We start from the raw sequence: 25,768 nt of genomic DNA, 5'->3' as shown, positions 1-25,768 counted from the left end.
AATTTTAGCATCAATATGGGTTGAGAAATGCGTAAAATTGACGATGCATTCATATTTAATCATTCTTTAAAAAGACATGAGGAAAAGCTAATTAACATTTTATTGCACTGAAATGTTCCTGCTTTTCTACACAACAGGAAAGCAACAAAACTTGCTTAAGTTTTGCAAATGTGCAGTAAGGAATAAAAAAAAAAAAAAAAAGAGAAAAGTATAATATGCTAAGAGAAAACCAGTAATGGTTATCAGAAATAACTGAAGAGAGATACTAAAAATAAAGCAGTACAAATAAATCACCAAAAATGGGGCATCAACTAGATTTCCAGAGGTCCCTTCCAACCCTAGTAATTATGTGATTCTGTAATTAAATAAAAATATTAATTTAGATTTGTTCCATAGTCTCCAACTAATAACACTGTTGCTCTCTGTTATATATTACTATTTTTTAATTAAATATTATAATCTGGACCACGTCTAGACACTGATATTGAACTAGTATTAAATAATTATAGGAAGCTGTGAAAAAAGAGATGAAACCAATTATCTCACTTTCCATCTCAGGCATATATTGTAAAATAAAGGGAAGGCAATATATTGAAGTACGTGATCACCCCTCTTACAAAGTCAGAAGTAATTTCACTTTACAGTAAGTGGTCAGATAAAGCTTTGTCTCAATTCATTTCAAAGTGGCAGGGGAAGCCCTGAAGGACAGGGTGGTTAAGCTGAAGTAGCATTACACATGCAGTTCCTTTGTAAAGAATTATTTATCTTTTGTAGACAAACGTTCAGTAGTAAATGCTACTTAGTGAACAAGGCCAAATGTAACGTCTTGGGTTTAGGCTCAGCAATAAACGTACTTCCCCCTCCATCAAAAAAGTTCCTCTTTAATGTAAGTGTTGATACCGCTGGAATACTGTCTGATATTTTCATTTGAGCATCACAAAAACTGTCATAGTGAGAAGATTCCAAAAAGAAAAGATGTATTAAAATCTTAAAAAAACTCAAAAGGAACGGATGTGCATTTTCACAGGACATAGTAAAGAATATGTTTGACATTTTATGTTTTTTCAGTTGCTTTAGGACAATCTCCAAACTCATGCAAACCTTCTCATTTATTTTTCACTCCTCTAATGTAAGCTAGTATTTGAGCCCAAGTATTTCAGATTAACTGAATAGATAAAATGGATCAATATTGCTTTATTTAGCTGTAAATAAAGAACAACACAGTCTACACAAATCAAAAAATCATGCTATGTTATTATTCGTTTCAGTAGTAATACAAAAAAAGACTCCTGTAGACTCTTAAATTGTTTCTATACATTTCAAAGAATGCATACAAGCAAATGCAGGTTCTAACAATGCACCTATAGTAATTTTATAGTGTGTTCTAATCTGGCACAACCAAAGATGTTTTGGTTCATTTCCTCCTCAGAACTAGTGGTTTCATGGCTGTTCCTCCACTGGCAGTCCAGAGCTTTGGGTCATAGGAGACAGCTGGCAGGAAAGATACAGTCACCATAGAATGGTTTAGGTGTTACACAGCTGCATGTAGCAATCTGATCATTCTTGACATTCTAAACTACTGAGCATTCGCACATCAGATGTACTTGATGTTTATCAGTATGTGACTGATAGATTAAATCAGTCTCGTGGCAAGGACAGTAGCATGACACACAATCCCCAGCCACCAGCAGAAAGCATCAGGAAACTTAGGGCACTACTAACCTTAGTGAAGCTTTTCTGACAGCTTCTAACTGACAGCTTAGGTGCAGGAGAACAAGGAAGAAGGGAGAAAAAGTAGGGAAAAGTGTCATCCCCAACACCTCCTTCTCCAAACTTATAGATGAAGCTCTCCTTTAATATATCTAGCTTCTCTTTTTGTATTCCAGTGAGGGGAAACACTAGTTGGTAACACATACAAAAAATCCTTAGAATCATAAAATGGTTTGGGCTGGAATGGACCTTAAAGATTGTATAGTTCAAACCCCCAGTAGTGTCTGAAGAACACAAAGGTCTTTTGCCTGATTACAGTATTTCATTGAAATGGTTTCAATCATGCTTCTCTACTGACATAGAGCAACTGGTGAAATAACAACTAATGTTTGCTTTGTTTAAAATGAGACTTCACTGTCATAATAGAAAAACCCCAAATATTTTCCATAGTAAAAGTTGAAGCTGATTCCTCAATCATTCTTGTACATAAGCCCAGACACTTCAGTTTTATAAATCACTTTAGATGAGCAGCGCCTCCTCTTTGTTTACTATTCCATCTGTGTTGTGTTTCTTTTTCAAATGATAAATACAACTTTGGGAACATATATAAAATAGCTATATTGCATCACCAGGAGGGAATTAAGGAGAGAAAACCAACCTTATTTTAAAAGGCTGCTAATAAAAAACAAGTACAGGATCAAATATTACAAGTAATTAATCTCTTCTGCTACGCACCTAATAACAGTGATACCAGTTTAGTTACCCTGCTGTTAAGAAGCAAGAGGATTTATGCTTATGTATGGCTCCAGGCTGTGAAACAACATATACTCTAAACTACAGCTTTGGTTTCTGTGTACCTTCATGAAAGACCTGCTCTTAAGTACAATCATGTCACTGAGATCAAAAAGCATTCTCAAAAAAATCCCTTTGAAGTGCAAAGGAAGAAATATATGCACATTTGTAACTTGAAAAGCACACACAACCAAAACAGCATTGTGTGCCACTACAATCATACCTGGGTTGAGCTGGCATGGGACATAACACATTTGAAAGAACATACAGGGGGAGGGAATTTAAGCTAAGTCAGTAAAAAGAAAAAGTTATCCTCCCAAATCAATGTTACTTTCTGCTATACTAAGGTTTCGTAGTACTGGTCTTCATTTCTATGATTTGTATTGGAAGTATGTAAGATCTGACAAGATCAATGTCAACATTATTACGGGAGTAAGCCAGATAATGCAGTAATTGTATCATTCTAGAGTCTCTATTTCAATAGCAAGGAAAAATATCAAGTTCTTCAATAAAAGAAAAGCAGTACAGGATCATCTAGGAATAAAAAGGGAAAGAACACATCTACTTGAAGAACAGACTTTAAATTGAAAACATTTGAGATGTAAGCACATATGTTCAGAATCTGTGGACAGAAAACTGAACATGAGCTAACTGAAACTAGCTAACAGTAAAGCAAAAAAAAAAAAGCCAAACTAGTCCTGCTCAGCCAGTGTTGAGTAATAAAGATACTTGCTAAGATGTTCCATCTTTGTCCACTACATTATTTTGAAAACTGATAGAAAAGAAACTGTAAGAACTTGATGAAGCTGAATTTGGAGCAAGAAACACCTGAAACAAATCCTGCCTCCTGTGACTTTAGACTAGTTTTGGAAGCTGGATAAGGCAGCACAGTGCTCAAGCTTATTTGTTCTACTAAAATAATAGTGAAAGTTCCAGTTTCATGGCCATCAATCTTGAGAGTTTTAAGAGAAGAATTTACAACCTAGTGTCCTTATTTCACATTTATGTGAACAGATAGTGAACTGCAGAGCCAAAACTAACCCCTTATTCCATCATTTAAAGAACTGTTTTTCACAAGAACATACAATGTTGGAAATGAAGTCAACAACATGCAATAGCAATTTTTTCTAGTCTGCAATAATTCTGGAACTGTGGTGTAGGTTTTTCAGTCACATGACTATATCCAGTTTGAAGCCATCCCTTGGCGTACAAAAAATTCAATGTTTACTGCACTAAAGAATACAAGCCAAACTGACCAGAGCATTCACCTGGAATGAGACATCCTGGATCTAGTCCTGCTTGGAGGACAGTTTAAAACATTTATGGACTGGCACTGAGGTACATGGAGAAGAGACTTGCACGCTGGGGATGCAACTTTCAAGTTCTTACCACCATTTGTGAGCACAGTTTATGTTATATTCACAAGTTTATGAAAACTATAACCATCTCCCATTAACAACAAAAATTTCTTACTGCCATTTGCAATGCATTTAATTTGCTTTCTGGACTGATTTTTAAAATTGTACTTAATATAATCCTTGTGATACAAACATTATTTCTAATGCTTTAGGATTTCATCTTTGTCCAGGAATGTGAATAGATAGTGTTCTAATTTATCCTCTAAAAACACTCTCAGCACCAGCCAAAACAAGTTAGCCTCAAGAGGTAAAAATAATCCACTTACTCTAAAGGAAATAAACCACAGTCTATAAAAAAACATTAATAGAACCTTGCTGCTTGAATATTCTCTTACGTGAACACTTCAAGAGTCTGAATGCAGTTTCTTTACAGCAATTTCTATGTTCAATTGCTATATGAAACATTAACTTGCTGAGTGGTCTAACACAGAAAATTCTTACTTGGGTAAAGGAGGTCCAAATAAAAAGAAAAAATGTAAAATATTACAAATATGAAATACAGAGTAGAAAATGAATGTAAATGTTAATATACAAAATGTAAAATGTCACTGAGAATGTTCCATACCAACTTACACTGTATGCATTCAGTGGCAAGAATTGGTTTTGCCTCAGTGAAGGGGAATTTGCAAGAATTCTACTTTGTCTGGTTTCTAAACCTCCTTTTAGAAGAAGTGTACTTTTTAAAAGGATTTTACTTTTTCTGTGATAGTCCAAAAGAATATACTACTTCTTCCAGAAAAAGAAGCATATTTTGTTAATATTACTCCTGCAACTTCAGTTCTCTTAAAAGAACTTAAAAATCCCAAATCAAAACCCCCCAGTTTAATCTGGAAAAAGAAAAGCCCAAAATTTAACCATCAAACAACTGTCAAACAGTATTATTGAGCAAGATGAATCAGAAATCTCTTTTATATTGTGCTCTCTTTAACACAGAACAAAGCTTATGAGACATTCTTTCTCTCCCATCTTTCAAAGATCTTTATCACATGCATTGCCTAACAGCAATTTTTACATTTGGTCTTAAAATGTTCTCAAATATAAGCATTTCTATAAAGACCACATTCCCTGGTTTCCCTAGCACAATCATCAGTATTGATTGTGAATGTCATTTTAAACAACAAGAATTTTATTAGTTCTATTTTTCTGATACACAATCAGTGTAACAGCACAAGCAGAACACTGGTCTTTAATAGCCTACTAAGGCATACCAGAACAACAAAGGCTGCTTTCTGTTGTTCAGGAAAAGTTTCATTAAAGTGCTTATCAAATCAAAGTTAAATTGATGCTCTATATTTGGATGAGCTGATTTTGAAACACTTCTACAAGCAGTACAACAGTTAACAGCTGAAATTCCTGGCAGATTCCTTCTAAATGTCTGTTTGTAGGAGAGAAACGGAATACAACATGACACTTAGCAGACTCAGAAAAACCCTGAAGTCCTTCATGTAGTGTTCAGTATGACCAAACCTGGACATGGGGCAAAAGCCTAATAAACACTTCATGTTGCAATCAGTCCAGCTTGACCAACAGAGCCAGCAAGACACTGCTCCCACAGGAGTTGTGCGGCTGCACACTGCAACAGTCGAATGCAAAAGGATTATACCACTATTTATCAGTGTAACACACACAGGCTGTAGGGCATTTACAAGTAAAGTAATACAACGTGAAAACAAAAATCAGTTTTGTAGCACATCTCTAGTGATACCACTGCATGAGGCATTCAGAATAAACGTGCAGAAAGGGGCTGTTTCACCTTTAAGGAATACAGACAAGCAGCCAGATTCTGAAACAAACATTCATTTTTTTCAAATGATGTGTATAAGGCCTGTGGAACAACCCTAACTATGTAGTTGCTTAATCAGCAGTGTAGAACTGGTGCTATGCAGACTCCTTTTACCTTCTAAACACAAAGGACAAAAGACAAAGCATGAAGTATATGGATCTAAGATGCAAGGCAAGGTGATCAACAGCGGAACTAAACACATTTCTCTCTTCCCTACGTTATCAACTCACATTTTTCTACTACATAGTTTTAATCAGATAGCCTCTTTCCCTATTTTTGCAGAACTCGTATTTCAAACTGAAGCATAGTCTTGAAACTAAGACCTTAATTTACCTGTCATTTCTTTTCCTTACCATTTATTTTGTATCTCCTATATGGAACAACATATGAATTCAATTCTAATTCTAACCCCTTGTGTCAACTCTTTTTTTTTTTTTTTTTAACTGATTGTATTTCACCAACACAACTACATTTGAATATAAAATCCACAAGAAAAATACACACATTCTTTTAAAAAACTGAATAGATTTCTAATCATATTCAGCTTCATAAGAAATAGCAGGGCATGTGTTTCATGATAAACATTTAAACTTCTATGAATAAAATGAAGTAGCTACCTTCATTTTTCTATCCAAAGAAATTCACAGTCAATTTCTATAAATTCACATGTGGAAGTTACTTTACTCTATAGTTCTGAAGCAGCTTTAAATATAAAATAGAAGAACACAGTGCAGTGATACATCAAAACCTGTTTCTCCCATACTACAAAGCACAGTCTTACCGTTTTAATTTCCACAATCTCTGTGTTTATGCTTCCCAAACTGCATTTTGACATCATGATATCAGCTTGTAGATTAATCACATAATTTGCAAGCCTTGGCTCTTAAAAAAAACAAGAACAAAAACCTATGAACTACAATAGCAAGATAAATTGTGGTAATTCAGTTGCTTATAAACACTTATATGTGTTGAGCCTACACCACAACTTGCTGACAGAAATGAACTACCTAAGTTCACTCTGAACACAAATTATTTTAATTTACTATTAGAAACTAAAATTTAAAAGAGTTATTTAAAAGATAATTTAGTTTAAATGTGCACATACTTCCCTAGTCCTATTTCCAGGTTATTATCATTAATTACTGGTTCACGTGAGAAATACAGGAGTAGAGTGTTTGATATAATTTTACTATGGTTCGTATAATTGTATTGCTTTTTCCATGCACATATATTTTCAATTTGAGTTCGACATTAAAAAAAAATCAGAATTCAAACTTCCGTATACTGTTTCAATTTGAAACTGCAAATAATAGTCAACTCATGAAAAAGCAACAACCATTTCTCTCAAAGTACACATCAGTCTTTTTAGTAAAAGAGAAAATCCTGTGCATTTAAGATGGTAATTCAACCACAAAAGTAAAATTTGGAAAAATAATAATTCATGACAGTGAATTTCTAGATATATTAGCCAAATATATGTATTATATATGTATAAAAAACTACAACTCAAAGCAAAAATACCGTATTTAAGCAGATCTAGTGCTCTTAAAGCTATAAAATAAAATATTTGCACAATATATACACCTAAAAGTGTGAGGTTTTCCAGACCTAAAAAGACAGATAGTGAAGTCCAATTTTTTAAAATCAATACTGAAAACTTAAACACAAAATGAATCTTGATGAAAATTTCTCCTCCAATCAATTCCATAAAGTTAACAAAGAGGACACCCCCAAGATTAGTTCAGTATGTTCATTTTTACCTCAAATGGTGATGCTGAGCTTTTCCAGAGTCTCCAAGCCTGTAATTTTGTTTCACCCTAGGTAACCTAAAAGGCAACATAAAGAGAGAGCATTTTAACATGAACTGCCATTAAAATCAACTGTGCCATGTGGTAGTCTGCTTTCTTGCATTTTAATATTTAGCTCTGTAGCAAGAGCACATGGTCTTTCAAAATCTAATTATCATATGCCCCTTTTTGGCTAGGGATACAGAGAGTCAGTGTCTGGAAGATCAGCCTTAAGTGCTCAGGAGATATTTGCATATTTTGTTTTATCTGCTAAAGTAATTGCTAGCTGAGGCCAATTAGATTTACAGCTTTTCTCCCCTGTGCTCCCTCCACGTATGTTTCACCTAACACAGTAAGGAAATCTGGAAGAAAATTATTATTCAACACATTTAAGAGAGATCTGAAAGAATGTATGTTTTCCAGAAAACAAAGTAAACAGTTACCGTTCAATTTCACAAGAATACAAAAGGAATGCAGCACAGAAAATCTAATGAATACTGCATTCATGTACAAAATAGACCCACAAAACATTTACTCCCTAGGCTACATTTTAAATTTGTGTTTGCAGCATACATAAATACATCTTTTATTTTCAGCACAAAATACAGCAAATTGCTTCTAAGATGTAGTAAGTAGGACTTAGATTTATTACAGCATGTTCCTACTATGTCTAGGTTATTCATTTATTCACTGCCTCTAAACATGAACCAGAATATATATTCCATTGAACCAGAAAATAACCTACCCACAGAAAACTGCCGCATCCACGGCAAAAATATAGAAATATACTCCACTCTATACATTTACAAGAAAAGTTGAAGAGAACAACGCAGCATTTGGATACCCTGGCATAAAGCAAGCATGAACAGAAAGAAACGTTCAACCCTTGTCAATAAAGCTAATGCCATGTGCGGCTGAACAGAGCAAATTTACTTTACTGCCTAATCGCAGATGGCAAACACAAAGCACAGAGACCAGTAGGTAAGAACCAAAAAAGTATGTAATTCTAATTCTCCACCAGCACAACCGCTTCCTTTGGCACATCGAAGTCAGAAGACCGAGGCTTTAATCAATCGATTGGAAGGCAGGAATTACAGTAGGCCCTTTGAATGCCAACCTAAAACCAGACAGGCCACATTCCGGAGATGCAGTCAAGGTCTAGTACAAAACAGCAGCGTATAACACATTAGCATCTAAATGGTGCTGGTGCACCCACTCAGACAAAGCCGGGTTCGATCCTTCTGCGGCGGCCACGGGCACCTGCTGCTGGCGACGGCCCTCGGGACAGCGGCACCGCCCGGGCAGCCCAGCACCGAACATCCCCCATGCTGCAGTCGCAGCCGGCAAAATATTTTCTACCACACCAAAAATAAAGAAAATATATATATGTTTAATTTCGCTCTATAGTGTCAGAGGACCTCGTAAACAAGCAAAAGAAACAAAGAGGAAAAATTATTGACATTTTAGAAACCTAATTTTTAGGAAAGCCAATGTCTTCTATCAAACAGCAAGGTTTCCCCTTTTCTTAAATGTCACCTTTTCTTTTAAGAGCTCAACATTCACATATTTTATCAACAGATAGAAGGCAAGAGTTCTAAGATAATCAATCACTTAAAACGTATAACTCCAAAACATACCACAAACACAATAAATACTCAAAGCACTAACATGAAAAAATCCCCAGTTCCTATAAAGACATCAAGAGAAGTATCCAAGAAGTGTCACAGCAGGCACTTCTGCAAATCTCCAGCACTCTAGAAATCTGCAAGCAACCACAAGTTACTTCTGCAAATCTCAGCCAAGATCTTGAAGTATCTTGGCTATTTGCTACTGAAACACTACTAATGCAAAACCCAAGTATCCAAATATATCAGAGAATACAGACTATATAAACAGGTTTTATTTTTATTTCATGGGTTTATAATTCAGTCCTTGAAAATAATCACATTCATACGATACCTAACCTGCTATTAAAAAAGGATGGTCAGAAAAATGGTAACTGAAATTTACAGTAAAAGACCTGCTGTCACACTATAAACAGGCTGAATCTGAAAGGCTATCAACGTTCTTGCTCTTCAGCATCTTCAATTTGAAATTATACAACTATTCCTTCCAGCAGTTAAACCATTACTCAAATTGTTAACAACATGAAAATGAAGTTATCTTGCAGTAAGTTCTATGCAACTGAACTCTTAAACTCACATGAAAGCTGTGATGAAGTGAATTATCTTTATGCAAATACAACGGGATTCCAGCATGAACAAAAGTCCTGCATGATCTTTAGGGGAAAAGGTAAAAACTGCCATTATGATTGGGAAGAAAAAGTACACCTGGGCTGGCATCCTGTCTCTATAATTACAGCTGGCCACGTATGCTGAGGGCTGGGGGGAAGGGGTGACTATAAAACAGGATTTATCCTTTTCTTCCATTTGTTATTCCAGGAACTTCATATTTCAACTATTTTTCTTCGGTTTATTACAGTACAAACAATAAAATTATGTCAGAAACCATAGTACAAACTCCCTACCACCTCAGATTAATTTGAAAGCAATATACTCTTTGACACCCAAGGACCTAAGCCTTCTTCAGGGAAGTCAGGAAAGAATTACACTCAGGACACACACCTCTCTAAATATACAAACACTCTGAAACACATTTATTAGTTTTAACAGCAATTAGAATTAAATTATGCCACTTATTTGAGAGGTTTTTTTGCTGCATAGAAAAACTGTAGCTCAATGTGTAGATTCTAATTTATGGGTAACTATACTATCATATCAGTATCGTAAGTAGGGATAACTGACCATATCTGTGAATTTATTTATCATTTGGTTGTTTACTTGGGTACCAAATTATTTACTTGTGATGATTTAGTTAATTTAAAGGTTATGTTCAAGCTTTTCAGGTACTTATGTCTTTCCACAGGAAAGCAATTAAGCAGACATTAGAGCAGGGATTTCTCTCTTCCTCAATTTGGGGGCAAGCTGTGAGGCAAGTACAGTTCCAAAGGATTAATTATTCTTGCTTTGGATAAGTAAAAGCAGCAGCTGCCCCCTGAATATAACCCCATGTGGAGACTTCAATCCCATTATTTGCATAAACATAAACCCTTTCTCTGCATGTGGCTAGAAGTCAAGCTCCTCAAAACATGGGCACTCAACAGTTCACTGTTAACACTGTGCCGCAACATCCAAAATTACTAAGTGCCCCACACTACAAAAGACTTTCTCTGAAGTCAATAATTGTATGATGCAAGGCCAGCAGACATTTGGAGTGTAAATCAAGCTCTAAAACTTCTACCAATTCTAAAATGAGAGTTCAAATCTACTGCAGTTGGCCATATCAATTTATGTACCACTCAAGAACCACTGTTCAAATTCTAGCCTTAGATCCAAAAAACCCCCAACAAAACAAAACAAAAAAAACCAAATCAACCAAACAAAAAGTATTCATCATTAACGGTGCATCAAACTAACTTTTCCTAGTGCAACCTTAAAATGCATAAGTATTACATGGTGGTTAGCATATTATTTAGTCCACATTTACGCTTTGTTGTTTTAAATGTCATCCCAAAAAAGAAAGACTTATCACCAGTTACACTACTTGTCTTCACATGGCCTTTCCCTGCAACGAACTTGTGGGCACACTACTGGAATTTTCTTTTATGTGAAACTGGGATGAAGTCAGTATTAAATTCATAAAAATAAGTAGTACAAAGAAACTTATTTCTCCCAAATTCTGAGGACATTCAAAGCTCCTCAGCTGACATAGAATTCAATCTCCAGAGAAAGAACACCAGAGAGGAGAAAAAAAAAACCCGCAACAAACAAAAACCATACTTGATTATTTTATTTTATTGAAGGAAAATATGTGAATAACTTCCAAGACATTTCCATAGGTCCACACGGTTGTGATTTTTTGGTTTGGTTTTTTGCTTGCTTGTTGCTGGGTTTGTCTTTGTTTTTCTTTTGGAACATGTAAGAATATCTAAAGGTGAAGATGTTGCTCAGGTTGAGTCAACACCCCTGAAGGTATTTAACAAAATGTGTAGACATGGCACTTAGGGACATGGTTTTGTTTGGGCTGGGCAGTCTTACATTGATAGTTGGATTTTAGGCATCTTTTCCCTAAATCATATGGAATTCTGCAATTCTATGAAAATGCTGTGGCAAACCAACAGTGTTGCAAGGGCTCTCACACAAGATGAGGAGCAGAATAAATGTGCATGATTGTAAAATGATCTGAATTAATTCCGAAGTGGAAAAGATGTAATTATTTCCCTCTATGTAAATAGATGCACTTAGACTAGAACATCAGCATTCCTTTACATTCTTTACAGTTAAACTAATAATAAGACTTCAGCAGCTCATCTCAATTAGCTTCTATTTTTTTTAATGCATCGATCTTTATTTTCAATATTGTCCAAAAAAAGCAAATATTTGCATGGTGTCTGGGGTTCAAAAGTGGTGAGAAGCCATAAATATTACATTTCACCAGTATAATGCTTCAAGCCTCATGTAGCATTTCCGTATCACAGGTTATCTGTACCACTGTTGACCTTCCAGAACAACTGACATAATACCGAAACTGAATCGAAAATATTCAACAATTTACTTGGCAAAAATGATCAACCATGAAAGCTGGAACAGGGGCAAACATAAACCACCTCCTATGTTAGCAGTGAGGTAAGTGGCTCATAAAGGTCCTTTAGCTCCAATACTGTTGCAAGTTAGCACCACTAAACCTTGCAGTGCAGAGATCCAAACCAGAAAACAGACCCATTCCTGATTCATCCATCAATCTTCCCACAGTAGCAGAACAAATGCAAGATGAAAAAGAATAAATTGAGATAAAATACATATCCTTGAGAGAGTTCCTCTGCATGTATATAATAGGTATCTTTCCCTAATGCCAAGTGTAGATTGCAGTTAAGAATCCTTTCAGTCCAGTGCAGCATTAGTCCAATTTTCCACATTAGATCTGCTCATAATATATACAGTGATAGATACTCTTAACCATGTGGGTGAAAAAAAGTATCCAAGTTGTTACTCCTCCTTGAATGACAGCAGAAGCTTCAAAAACTGAAACAAGCTGTTTTGCTAAAACCATCATTAAAAAATAGGGGGCGAGGCTTGAATGGGGAGAACTTTTTACCCTTCATTTTTCACAATGGAGTGAGAGCTATTCCTGCATATATGCAAAAGCATTCCCAGATATGCAAATGGCAGGATTGCTCCAGACATTAAAGCAGTTGTGGTTTACTGGATACAGCATTCACTGAATACTCATTTAATTATTAAAGAGGCAAGTTAGAAGAGAAATGAAATTATTGTTAAACAATTCCACTGTTTTATGTTATTATCTAAAACTACTCAGGCCTGAGAAATAATGTTTTAAAGGAGTTAAATCCCTGTAAATGGTGCAACTGAGGGTTTCTGACACTACGTTGGGTTCTGCAAGCAATATAGCTAAGTTAATATAGTACTAAACGTGTCAATTAACTCTTCTGCTAAGCACAACTCAGAATTAATATATTCCTATATTTGTTTCAATTCCAGACCCTGTTTGCATTATGGACATAATACTGCATTAAAAATGACACATATATGTACACAACCCTAGTCTACAGCCATCAGTTGAAAAGAGTTCCTTTCTTCTGTAACATTAAAATAGATAGTCCTGTAATTCAGTCAGTTGTGAACTGCATTTTCAGAGCAGAACACACACATACAAGTTTGAGTAGAGACTCTTGTCTAAAAACAACACAGCAGATTTTGCTTTATCAGAGATTACCAGCTCCACTAATCTTGGTTATTAAAAGATAAAAAATACAAAGCAAAAGAAAGAATTGTCATGTTCTTACCACGTTAGTTGTAGTTTGCATCAACATTGCCAAACCACCAATTATTATGCCTGTTATCATCTAATTACAAAAAGTATAGTAGCTTGATTGCAGCAACATTAAGTAGCCAACATCAAGCAACTATGAGCAAAAACTCTGAGGTGTTTTCTTAATTCAATAGTTCTCAATTTTCAGAAAAAAAAATGCAGCCAAATTCTGTGAGGCTGACTGGCAGCTGCATTGGCAGAGTCTGGACTACCTCCCCTTTCTGCTGTGCTCAGCTTCCACCTTGGATACATTAAGACTTACCAAAAGAAAACAGTAACAGCCTGGCAGGTACATTCCTGGTGACTGACAAGGGACGACTTGGCAGTAACAGGAGAATGAGATAAGCAGCAGAACACACCTCCACCATTCTGAATGTGGGAAACAAAACTCGAACTCACATACAATCTCTCGCAGTTATTACTGTATCATTCCTCCAGAGTCTGGGCAGCTCTACACACACTTCAATTCTTTCACTTAATGATGAGCACTGGATTTAGAGTACTTTCTTACCCTCATTTATTCTCACAGTACCGTGCAGATGACCAATGCCAGTAGGTCAGACTATGTTTCTCCAGAGGTCAATCAAACCCAAACTCTCTGAAGACATCCATGAAGCAGCACAGAAGTGAAGGGCAGCTGTAATGAACACCCAGTCAGACAGGCTGGATCAGAAGAGACACTGGGAGCATCACTGGGAACTCAATCTAGTTATGAGACAATTAAAGGGAAGAAGCAAGTTTCTAGCAGCAAACCAGAAAAGACATGAATGCAATCAAAGATTTGGAAAAGCAGAGATATTTCAGATTAAAAAAAAAAAAATACAAAAATACAAAAAAAACCCCCAAACCTTACTAAAAGTCTTTAGATACCAAATAATTTTGTTTATGAACAGGGTAATAATCAAGCATTTTAAAGTAAATTATTCCACCATTAACATGCCAATACAGCAAGTCAAATTAAACCAGAGGCATTAACATCCCTAATTTTGATTTCTACCGGTAAACATCCCAGATTTATACTGGGAAGGCTTACATCTAAGGTTCCTACGTAACTACCCTATTAGTTAGGAAGTTACATTGTTTTTATAGTTTTCCTTAGAAACTAGTGCATCCACATCGATATCATTTAGGTTGATTCACAACCTAGGCATCTGACTAATTAGGAGAATAGCATCGCAGCCATTAACATTCAAGTAATCACACTATTTACCTTATTAATTATTGTACTGAATTATGTAGAACAACTTTCCCCCTGCATACTATGGTGTATTTGAAAAGAATGCATAACTCAATTAATGCAAACATATATTACATTTATAGTAATAAATAAAACTTTGAATTACTCAGAATAAATATTTAAATACAACTGACTTTGAATTTCACTGACTAATCATTTGCTTTCATCAGCTAATGAGCAGCTTATTTGAGTAGGCATACACAGATGCATTAAGATGCCTAAAGAGGCAGATAATTGATGACTTCCAGAATGATTTAAGCAGATTAGATGCCTAACTTTCAATGGAGATTTCCCTCTTCTTCCTCAGCACTGCTTTCTCAACCCTGAACAGAAAATCTCTTACTTCTCTTCAGCTAATGATTTTAAGAAAATTACCATTTTCATAATTTCTTAATTTGCAATTCAAGCTACTTCAAATACATACTAAAACCGGTAAAAAAACCCCAAAGCACTAAACAACAAAAAAAAACCCTCTAGGTCTCTAACACTTGTAATAGAAAAGTAGTTTTGAAATGAAATTTTAAAGGTATATAATTTTTAAGTTAATAAGTTTGACCTTGTTGCACAGACAAGACGTTAGAGAAACTGAGACTAATCAACTAAAGCAATGAAGTACATTGAAAAGGAAAAGTGCGTTAAACCCTTGTGAGCAAGCTGTCACTGAGAAGAGTGACCTTATTACTCCTCTTTTAGTAGGATTAAGCACATGGCATATGCAGAGGTTTTACATCCCATCATTTTACCAGATCAGTATTTCACTTCAGCTTTCTAAAACATGTTTATAAAAATCTGTAGCTGGTTGTACAGTCAAATTTTTCTAAAACAATCAGAGAAGAAATACATTTCTGATGTAAACAAAGCACAGGAGAAATTTTTTTCATTTTATCACTTTTCTTTCATTTTCACTCAGCAGCAAGACAAAACACTGTATAATAAAGGCTTCCTGATCACAGCTTACCACGCATTTAATATGGCACAGCTGTATACACAAGAATTAATGGTTATATTGTCCTGAACTATTTTTCTCCCAGAGTCAGACAAGTGTCAAAGCTGTTAGAGAACAGAAGGAGCAGTGACAGTGGGGTTGCTTCACTGAACACTAGGTTGTCATCAGATTGGATCTATAGTCTCATGAAAACTAATCCCAAAACACTACTTCTCACCTGTTAATTGAAATAACTGTATCATGTTTTTCTCGATTTTGTACTTGCTTGCTTTTTGTTAATAGCTGCTGTTATAAACAGGTGTGTTGTGACAGTAGTTTTGTGGGTTTGTGTACAAAAATCATCTGTGGTAAACCCAGGATAGGAACCAAAGTCAGGGGAACATCATGCTACAAAAATTAAATTAAAAAACAGTTGGATTTACCAACACTTCTTCAGTAAGTATTTCTGAGATGTGAGCAACTTTTTAATAAAAGTAACTGCAGTCAGTGCAGTAATCACGATGGAACACTTAGACTAGCTATTAGCTTGGAAAACTCAGATCTGAAGTTACGCCTAGTTTAAAACCTCTCATTTTTACCCAGTGGTAATTTGTAGTTGTGACTCCATAATTAGGAATCTGTAAAAGAAACTGCTTAAAATTCTGGGACTTATTTTCCATTTTGCCTCAAATGTAGTGATTATATGTTCCAAGACACTAATACAATTAGATACAAATCAATGACTTAATAACTTTAAGCTATTAAATTTTATTAAAAGAGTGTTTTCCTCTATCCAGCTTTCCATTCTTATGAAAATGGTGGGATAAGGTTTTTTTGTAATGATATGTTCAAGTTCTTGAGTATAATTTGATTAGCTTTAAAAGCTCTTCAAAGCTCAGTGTTTCCATTTTAGTGAAGGAAGGGGGGGAATCATTGTCCTGATTTAAAAAACCAAACAAAACCCCTAAAACCAACCACCATTGCCCCCAAACAAAACTAAACAACTCGCTAGTTTGTTTACCATGAACCTGGTAGAGATTTGTAATCACTCATTTGAAATCACGGCTTCAGGACTCCACACTATCCAGAGCAGAATTTGCCATATAATTATGTGGGAAGTTCAAAAGTAACAAGCTGGAGTAGTTGACAAAGGTAGGTTACTTTTGCAGATCAGGAGAACTTTCTTGTTTGGTTTTTTCCCCCCCCAACTTGAGTAAGAAGTTTCTCTCCACCCCAAAAATTGCCTTGAGAGTAGAACTAGGGGTAGGCTTAGGCTATACAAGTTTTCCAACTTGGTTGGTTTTGTTTTTTGTTTTTTTTTTTCATAGACTAAACTCAATTTTATGGTTAAAATTGACTGCGGTTTTTGTAAAAATATGTAATTGAATGGTGATTCCATGCAACTACGGTACATGTATCATACATGCATATATTGGATTTTTAAGCAAAAATATCCAAAACTTAAACAATGTTCTTTTCAATGTTACGAGTTGAGCAGTTCCCAGTGTGAGCTAAACTGTTGTATCCTGTTGGACTTAAAGGGTAAACAGTGTTTACAAATTTCAGTTTACAGGCATACTTTAGGAATATTGTGTAATATTGAGGGTATGTGTAATTTTCATATGAAGTAGTAGCCAATACTTAAGGCCAGGAATATTTTTAATTAACATTATGATACTGTCAAAAGAGTTAATTAAAAAGACAAAAATCAGAAAACTTTAGATTATTTAAAATTTTGCATTCTAATTAGGGGGCACATGATCATAGAGGTGCTCTCGAAACAGTAAAACTTTTTTCCTGTTTGGCAGCTGAGGAGCTTAGGCTGTATCTTGGGCTCTAGTTTGACAGGCATTTTAGATGGCATTCAAGTGGCTGTCAAAGTGGAGGACAACCATCTCCTCATGGCAGCTCTAATACTCCCCTGAGCCATATGAACTACTTTGCTGAACCAATAGAAAACTTGCCTAGGTCAAGGAAATTGGATTCAACAGGTTTTTGACTGTGACATTTAAAATCAGACACCAGCTTCTCTTCTCTATTGCCAACTGTTGCTGAACTGTGTTACACTAAGAACAATAAATCTAAAAATTCCAAACCCAAAACTTCTTGCTGTGTAGCACAAACCTATTTGAAAGGTGCCAGAGGAAACACCTAGAGGTACCAGACAGCAGTAACCGGATGAACCGATACAAGGTTTTAACAACTCTTAATAGCTGACAATGTATACATTAGTAGCATTACTGGCATACTACTCACAATGCCTGCCAGAAATCAGCACCTGCTTCATCATTATGCAAGTCACTACATGCCCTAAAATCATCCAATAATTCCTTGCAGACCCTCATCAGCTGCAACTATAACTGGTCAGTAGAGAGTTTTAACAAATCATGAATTTTATCACTAAAAACTCATCCTGTGTTCAGTTTAGGCAACACATAGTCTTTAGAAGACCATTTTCCAGACAATTTACTATTAATCAAGGCAGGTTTAACTTCTCGACTTCAACACAGCAAAGCACTAACTATGCAAGGATTACAATAGGGAAAATTGCTCATCTCCTGGAAGTTGATCATGTCTTTCAAAAACCCAGGGAGCTCATAGATGTTTTTGGCATTCTTCCAATCCTTTTTTCAATTAAATACTTGAAGATAAAAATGCATTACCTTCCTAAAACCTACACACTTCCTCCTCCAGAGCTTCATCACCCATCATGCCTCAAACTCATTGCTCTCAAATCACTCAGTAGGTGGTATAGCCACACTTCTGTAGTTGAAGATTTCATTAACTCATAGCCCTTGTGATTACACAGTAAACAAATCAACTGATCTATTCAGCATATAAACCTATGGACATACTGGGTATACATTTCCAGAAATACTTGGATATATGTTTCTTTATTTTTTGATTTATAATCTCTGAAAGTATATAGACAGCTTCTTGTTTCCGTATCATTTACAGCTTGCTATCTTTCTTTAGCATCAGTGAACTCTCGAGGCCAATGCTGATAGAGTTCAATATTCTTTAGAAATAACAAAGAAAGGAGAAACTTTCCCCACACACTTTTTTTACAAGTTGTAAAAAATTGTAAGGCAGTTCATGAGACCTTGCTGACAGTAACTGTAAAAATAATGAAAAAGATACAAGGATAATCCCATGGCTCTCAATAACGTGCTTCTGTCACTTCCCCTTACAGTCTCTGCCATTCATGCTGACTCTGTTCATTACACCGGTAGAAAATATTAATATTCCAATTTTCCTCTTATTTTGTCTCACAGAAACAGGAAAGCATAAGTAGCAAGAAGAATAAATGACAAAAACACACACATCTTCCTGGGGACTCAAAGAACATGCAGCAGAGGTATAAATGTGTGTTTGTTTGCTTTTTTTGTTTGTTTTAAGAAGGAGTGTACTTTTTATGCTCATTATCCATCTCCAACAGTAATTTGGTTTCTGCAGTCTTGGAGGTCATTGAGATAGGACTATGTTAGACAGCAAAAACCATGAAAAATTATCTTCAGTAGCTGGGGGAGAAGGGAGGAGCATTGATTATTTTTTCCCCCCCAAAAAATTTTAACAGAGCTCATATCCCTTCTTAACAACTTTACATAGCAAGCTGACAATATAGGCATTTAACTTAAGTTGAAAGATGGCCAAAGGTTGCAGGTCACTAAAAAAAACTGACTGACCAGAGCTTTTGCTTGTATTGTAAGCACTCTCATTTTATGTCTTCTTCCAAAAACAAAAAGCCTAGTAGCCATTGATCATGAAGGTACAGCAAAGCACAGGTTTGCCTGCTCAGAAATACACAGCTTCAGTGAGGAATTAAAAGCCTTGCTTGAGATTGATCCCAGACACTAATATCCTGAATAAAGAAGAAATACTATCAATTAATATTATGAATTCATAAAATCCCAGTTAATAAGTCAGATTAAATACATTTAAATGTTTTAAGGTATGCAGAATACAAACATCAAAAAAATTTCTTTTATTTATGCACTTGACAGTTAAACTCAAAAGAGGGGTGAAAACGAAAATACCTAAATTAACTCGCCAAAACTCAGTGGGAGAAGTTAGGTCTTCTATGGTTTGAATGTTGTCTACAATTCAGATCACCACTAGAAGTTTTTACTACGAACTACAAGGCAACTTCACCTTTAGATAGCTAAGCCTTTTTCATTTCTGCTTGAACAAAAATTATAGAGCAAAAACATCGAAAAAGGCCAGTAACAGTTCAAGGAAAGCTGTAAGAAACTTGATCTAGATCAGAAACAAAGCAGACTTCACAAACAAAAGAGAAACATGAATTGCAAAGATAGCCAGCCCAGACATGCTTGCATAGCCAAATCACCTCAATGGAGTCAAACAAATTAACTTTAAAAAGCAAAATGTATTTACCTCACTTCCTAAGGAAAGGAGATTTATGCAATCAGTAGGCAGGTCTAAAACTCCAATTCAGTTTTCAAAAATAAAAGATTAAAAAAATAATTCCTAAATTCCTATTTTCAAGACCAATTTCTTCACTACTACCCAGCTACTTATTAACATCTCAGCTGAGGAAAAGGCTGCTACACGGCTTGACAAATTATCAAGAATCAGAGTCCAAAAGAGGAGACACACACTGGAAACCAGATTTTAATAACTAGCAATAAGGGTCTGGTTCAAACATGGGTTTGGGGCCAGGGGTTTTTTTTGTGCGTATGTATATTTGCACAAATGAAAAAAACACAAGGATATTGATATTTAAAACAAACAAAAAAATGCCAAGGCCAGATAAAACAGTCTGAAACTGACCACCTCTGTTTCCAGGTCAACCTGTCCTTCAAGTCAGTAGCTACCCTGCTGCTTCTCAGATCTCTCATGCTCATTCAATGAACCCAAAGGAATTGATCCTTTATGAAGAATAACAGACTATTTAAAACATGGGCGGAAACTGATCATGCCAGCTTACATCACAGAAGTACTGAGCCACTGAGTGACATAAAGAGAAGAAAGCACAGTAAACCAAGGTTTTCTACTATCATTAGTAAAGATCAAGAGAGAATACTTTTGATTTTTTTGCCTTGGTAAGAAGAGCCACACTAGTAACAGCTGTGCCAACCACAACACAGATCTCAGACTGGCAAGTGTACTGCACTTAAAGGAAGGGCCACAACAAGCAGTACTGAAGTCTCCTGGATCTAGGTGTATTTATGACAGAAGGTGGACAATATTGCTCTTTCTTCTCTTTCCCACCAGAGAAGGACCTTTCAACACCTGCAGCTATGCAACCCTGCAAGTAAATTCCTTGACATAAGTTTCAGTTCTCCGCTTCTTGACTGTATGATTTTGAAGGCGACAAATATAATGGAAAACTGATTTAACTAATGTAGTCCACAAACAGAGCAGAAATAACAAGGGAATTCCAGATATATTGCTCAGCACGCAAACTTGTAAAATTATGATGTCACTAAATAAGGCATGCAAGAACTATCAAAACCAAGAGTTGACCTAATATAATATCATGGCGCACACTAAAGTGGGCTCTGCTTTGTTCTCTAGATTAAGTCTTCTATAATGTTTATTTTAGTAACAGTCTGAAAGCCACCATACCCCAATTAACACAGTTTGAACACCAAAACTTGAAATGCCAACGAAGACTAACTTCAGCTAAAAAATTAACTTTTAGTTTTTACTATATATCAGGTTTCTTCTCTTCTGGTTTATCACAATACATATGGTAGTCACAAAAGGCTAAAGGATGAAAAAAAGATGTCTGGAAAGTGTAAAGCAAAATCATGCTTTCTGATCTACTCCAGCTATTCTTAGCCTTCAGGATATAGCATTCTAAAAGCACATTGCACACATTTTATAGAAGCTCCTGTTATACACAACACTATAATTATGCTTTTACTTTCTTTAAAAGTAGCACTTCCTAAAAAAATATATAAATGAAATCAAAATTCTGCTATCAGTCTGAAGAAATTACTTGAACACATGAAGGTGATGGGATAGAGATAGCCAGTGGTTACACAGTCAGGCATTAGGACTGTTCCCTCAATGATCTATCAGGCTCAGTATACTCCCTAGTTTGTATTACCTACATGAGAGGGGAAAAAAGGTCAGAGAGAATTATGGAACAACAGAACAACCCATCTCAGAATGTTCTGAAGTTCTACCTGCTGCCTGATAGTGATGCCATTTTACTGGCCCTAAAATCACGAGCCAGACACAGTAAGTTGATAAAAAGGGGTTACCTTTACTAGGATCCTTATGGCGCACAACATGCTGAAAAGACATGAAGATGCACATGTAACATAAAGCAGATACAATTTTTATATATTTAGCAAATTAGCATAACTGACAAGAATCCCCAATTAGATACATAGGGGATAAGGTAATTCCCCCCAGAACTACCCTTTTCTGGAAACCCTCCCTTAGACAGGAACTAAACTTTGTCTATGAAAATGTGTCTCACGAAGTCATTTTAACCTCAGTTCCTGGAGAACCTAACCTTGGAGCCCAAGACCTTAGAGCTGCTGGAGAATTTATTTTGTCTTTCTGTCTAATAGAGTAGGTAAAATGCTAGCTACAAATACAGTAATAGGCTACAGTGCTACAAATATAGATGTAAAGAATATAGAGAATATATAAAAGCAAAAAGGCAAAAACCAATTCAGTATCAACAGACTAATCTACACCCCAAAATAAAAATCCTGTCTGTAGTCTTAGCACTTACTGTAACGCTCATCATCCCTAAAGCCCTAGAATCCTTTTCAAAATCTTCCTGAACTCTTGCTCTCACTTACATTCTCGAGCTTATCTAAAGAGAAATCAGACTATTTCAGCTCCTTTATCCATTTTAATAAGTAACTCCTTGCTCTTTTAAGAATGTATGTGTTTTCGTTTAGTTTTGCCAGTAGTTTGCATTCAGTACAGATCAATGCACATTTAGTCAGTTCGTACTGAAAGCCAACATGGGTCAAGCAGTGATACTCAGACTCTGAGCACCTGTGCTGAAGCAATTCCATACACTTTGCTGAAAAAGTGGCAAAGTACTTAACACATTTTTGAGGTGGGAAAGGAGAAACATCTGTGGACTACATAAAAAGCCCCATGAAAATACACTATTTTTTTGAACTGCAGGTTTTGCTTTTTTCTTCTTGTATGCTACAGATGATCAAGGTATTTCTAAAGAAAAAGGAAAAAAAAGTGTATCTTCTAGAAAAACATTAGTGTAATATAACAGACAAAATAGCTTGGTTGGCTTCCCCCTACCAGCAACCAGTGGAGAACATGTATGGAGCTGTAAAATTGCAGGGCAGGCAGGAGCACCTTCCACAGACCAGCCACCTTGATGTTTGCCAAGACTGAAAAGACACTCTTGTTTTTATAGCCTCGGATGATTTTCACTACAAATTAATTGTTTCAACCTTCCTGCAAACTTCTGGCATTGCCAATAGGCTGGTACACCATGTCTTCGAGTTACACACAGTGTAAAGGGGTACCGCATTTGTTTTCAGTCTGTAAGATACAGAAATCTTTCAAAAACAGGAGAACCAAGCAAACAATCAACACTTCCCTCTTCTACTTTCTTCATGACTCTCTTTGTGATGTTTGTTATCCCTTCACTGGCATGTCCTTCCTCATGTGAAAAGCCCCAGCCAGTTTTCAATCTACATCTCCCTTAGCCTAATACAACCTTTCAAAAGTAGAAGAGAGATAAAGGGAAAATACCCAAACTGCATTTAGTATCAAACATATAGACTGAGAACGGATTTATACAATGACACATTGATGCCATTTCCTTCTCAAGTAATTATTAATTCTTGTATTAATAATTTTGTGTCTGCCAAGTACTGACCTGCCACTTTCACAGAACTGTATCATCAGGATGCTTTGAAGAACAGCAGTAGCTAATTCAGGGTCAGCATTTCTGATAACTATTTTTTAATCCTATCAATTAAGAAAGTAACAATCCAATTATTAAACACATAAAAAAAGCACTTCCAGCTGAAAACTTCTAGTAGCATCTTCAAAGCTCGCAGACCACAATGTGGAGATAGACAATAGGAAAAACTCTCTTAACAGAGGCACTTAGGAGAATAACTATCAAATTAATTTCAGTTAGTGTCTGTATGAACTTGCTAGAACAAGCACACCCCACCTACGGAAACATATATGTGCAGTCAGCATTTCAACAGAGCACCCAGAGTGCTTATTTAAAGAAAACACATAAAACACAGTAAAACAGGCCAAACTAAGTGTCTACAAAGTTAACTGCAGATTACCACGTTCACGGAAGAAAATGAAAAACAATCTTCTAGCCTACACTTTCACCACCTGAGCCCACCACATAACCTGAAGACCCAAAATCTTAACATCAAAAATACTCAAAGCTGATCTGAAGTGCCAAACATCCTCCGGACTGTTAGCAGCTAACTGAGATTCACAACTCACTTTTGAGAGTCACTTTTTTTAAAACACTAAATTTCTGATAAGCAGAATACACCCAAAAAACCCACCCATTTTTTTGGTCAGATGTCAGTATCATTCCCCATTTTCTACTCATGCGGGCTTTTTCTATATTACCTAACACAGCAACAAAATCCTGTGCAAAAACATATGTCTTTTTCGTTTTTCAACGCACATTCACACACCACAAGGTCTGCCTTAATCACACTGCCTTCATTTACCCTGGGAAAGGATGGAAAGGAAGCAAAGAGGAGAGCCAACACATTCTTATATCGCCCTTAACATCCAGCACTGCTGTGTATAAACTCCTTTACTACCCGCCACCTGCTTTTTCCCGGGCCCCTGAGGACACAGCGGGAGGGCCCAGAGCTCCCGGGAGGCTCCGGCGCGGCTGCCCGGGGGGCGCCGCTCACAGACAAAGCCGAGCGGGCCCGCAGCGCGGCCCAGCCGTGCGGGCCCCGCCGGCGCCGGGAGAGCTGCTCAGGCCGATCCCAGGGCCCGGGCGTCGGTGCTGGGAGCCGCTGGGGTGGAGGCGGGGCAGCGCTGCCCGGGCCCCGAGAGGGAGGAACGGACCGCCGCCATCCCATCCCGCTGGCGGCGGCGCCGGGGCCGCGGGAGCTGCGGCCGGCGGGCGCGACACACCCGCGCTCGGCCGCTATGCAGCTCCCGGGGCGCCATCTCCTACCTGCTCGGACCGGACCCAGCCCGGCGCTTCCCCCCACTACAGGCCGCGTCTCATTGTGCTCCCGCCGCCGCCATTTCCCCGCCGCCGCCGCCTCAGTCCCCGCAGCTGTCAGGACCCTCCATTCACCTGGGCCCGGGACTGCCTCCCCCTCCCTCCCTTGCCCCTGCGCTACGGCCGGCGCTACGCAAACAGAGCGCCGCCCCCGCCCCTCCCGCCCGTACCAACGGGGGCCGCCCAGCGCCCACGGCGCAACCCGGCTCCGAGAATTCCGCCCTGCGCAGTCCGCACGCTTCGCATCCCCCACGCTATGAGAGAAGCAGGCCGATTGGCGGCCGGAGCCGGGTAAAAGGTGAAAGGTCGCGAGGCAGCCAATGGGACGGCGGGATACAGCGACTGCCGGCGAGCCGCCGGGCGCTCCGGGCGCTCACGTGCGTGCGCGCTCCCCTCCCCCCGCCAGAGCGCTGCTGAGCGCTCGGCCGTGGCCCCGCGGGCGGGGTCTCCGCGCGCTGAGGCGGGGGGCGCGCGGCGGCGCTGAGGCGGGGGCGGCGGCCGCCATCTTGGGACGGGGGCCGAGGCCCGGGCGTTCGCTTCTTGTGCCACTGAGGCAGGGCTGGTCGTGAAGAGACGGATCTGAGGGAATGCGGTTATTCTATCGCACGGCATGCCCTCGGGGAAAAAGGTGATCCCTTTTGGCCATGTCTGGATAGAGCAGCAGTGAGCTGTCTCATGACTGTGTAACAAAATCTCACCTTTTCACACACACAGGTAGCCATTTCCATCAGAAGTCACCTTCCTGACACAGGCAAAGTGGTCCTTTTCCACCGGGGAGCCTCCAGCCCTTACTGCTGCAGGGCCCAGAAAGTGGAAGAAGAAAAGAGAGCTGCAGGTGCTTGGGTTATGTAGGCTCCCAAAGCAGCATCTCTTTCTGTCATTGCATGAGGCAGATTGTTGACTGGTTGGACCACTGGTCTCACTCCAGTATCTTGGCAACACTCCATTGATTGAGTAGATGTTACTAGTTGAGGGTTTTTTAGCAGCTGAGAGAAAGCTGAAGGGGGTTTACCCCTCACGTGCCGACAAAAGGAAGCCTG

At 37.7% G+C, this 25,768-nt stretch overlaps 1 protein-coding gene across 5 annotated transcripts in view; it reads right to left on the bottom strand.

Moving 5' to 3' along the window:
- DICER1 (dicer 1, ribonuclease III) overlaps nucleotides 1-24,979 on the bottom strand; it is a 68,009-nt gene extending 43,030 nt beyond the window's left edge. For 2 of the 5 annotated variants that reach the window (XM_032110739.1, XM_032110743.1), the window contains exons 1-3: nucleotides 24,899-24,979; nucleotides 7,464-7,529; nucleotides 6,485-6,585 (exon numbers count right to left, since the gene is read on the bottom strand). The gene's annotated coding sequence lies outside the window, so the exon portion shown is untranslated. Of the gene's footprint in view, nucleotides 1-6,484; nucleotides 6,586-7,463; nucleotides 7,530-23,381; nucleotides 23,474-24,677; nucleotides 24,817-24,898 lie in introns of those variants that run through there. The other 3 variants (XM_032110738.1, XM_032110741.1, XM_032110740.1) reach the window with 2 other exon arrangements.
- Nucleotides 24,980-25,768: the final 789 nt, after the last annotated feature.

The sequence above is a fragment of the Corvus moneduloides genome, chromosome 6, assembly GCF_009650955.1.
Source record: "Corvus moneduloides isolate bCorMon1 chromosome 6, bCorMon1.pri, whole genome shotgun sequence".
Lineage (NCBI taxonomy): Eukaryota > Metazoa > Chordata > Aves > Passeriformes > Corvidae > Corvus > Corvus moneduloides.
The sequence above is the reverse complement of the archived record's forward strand: the minus strand, read 5'-3'. Positions and strand labels throughout refer to the sequence as shown.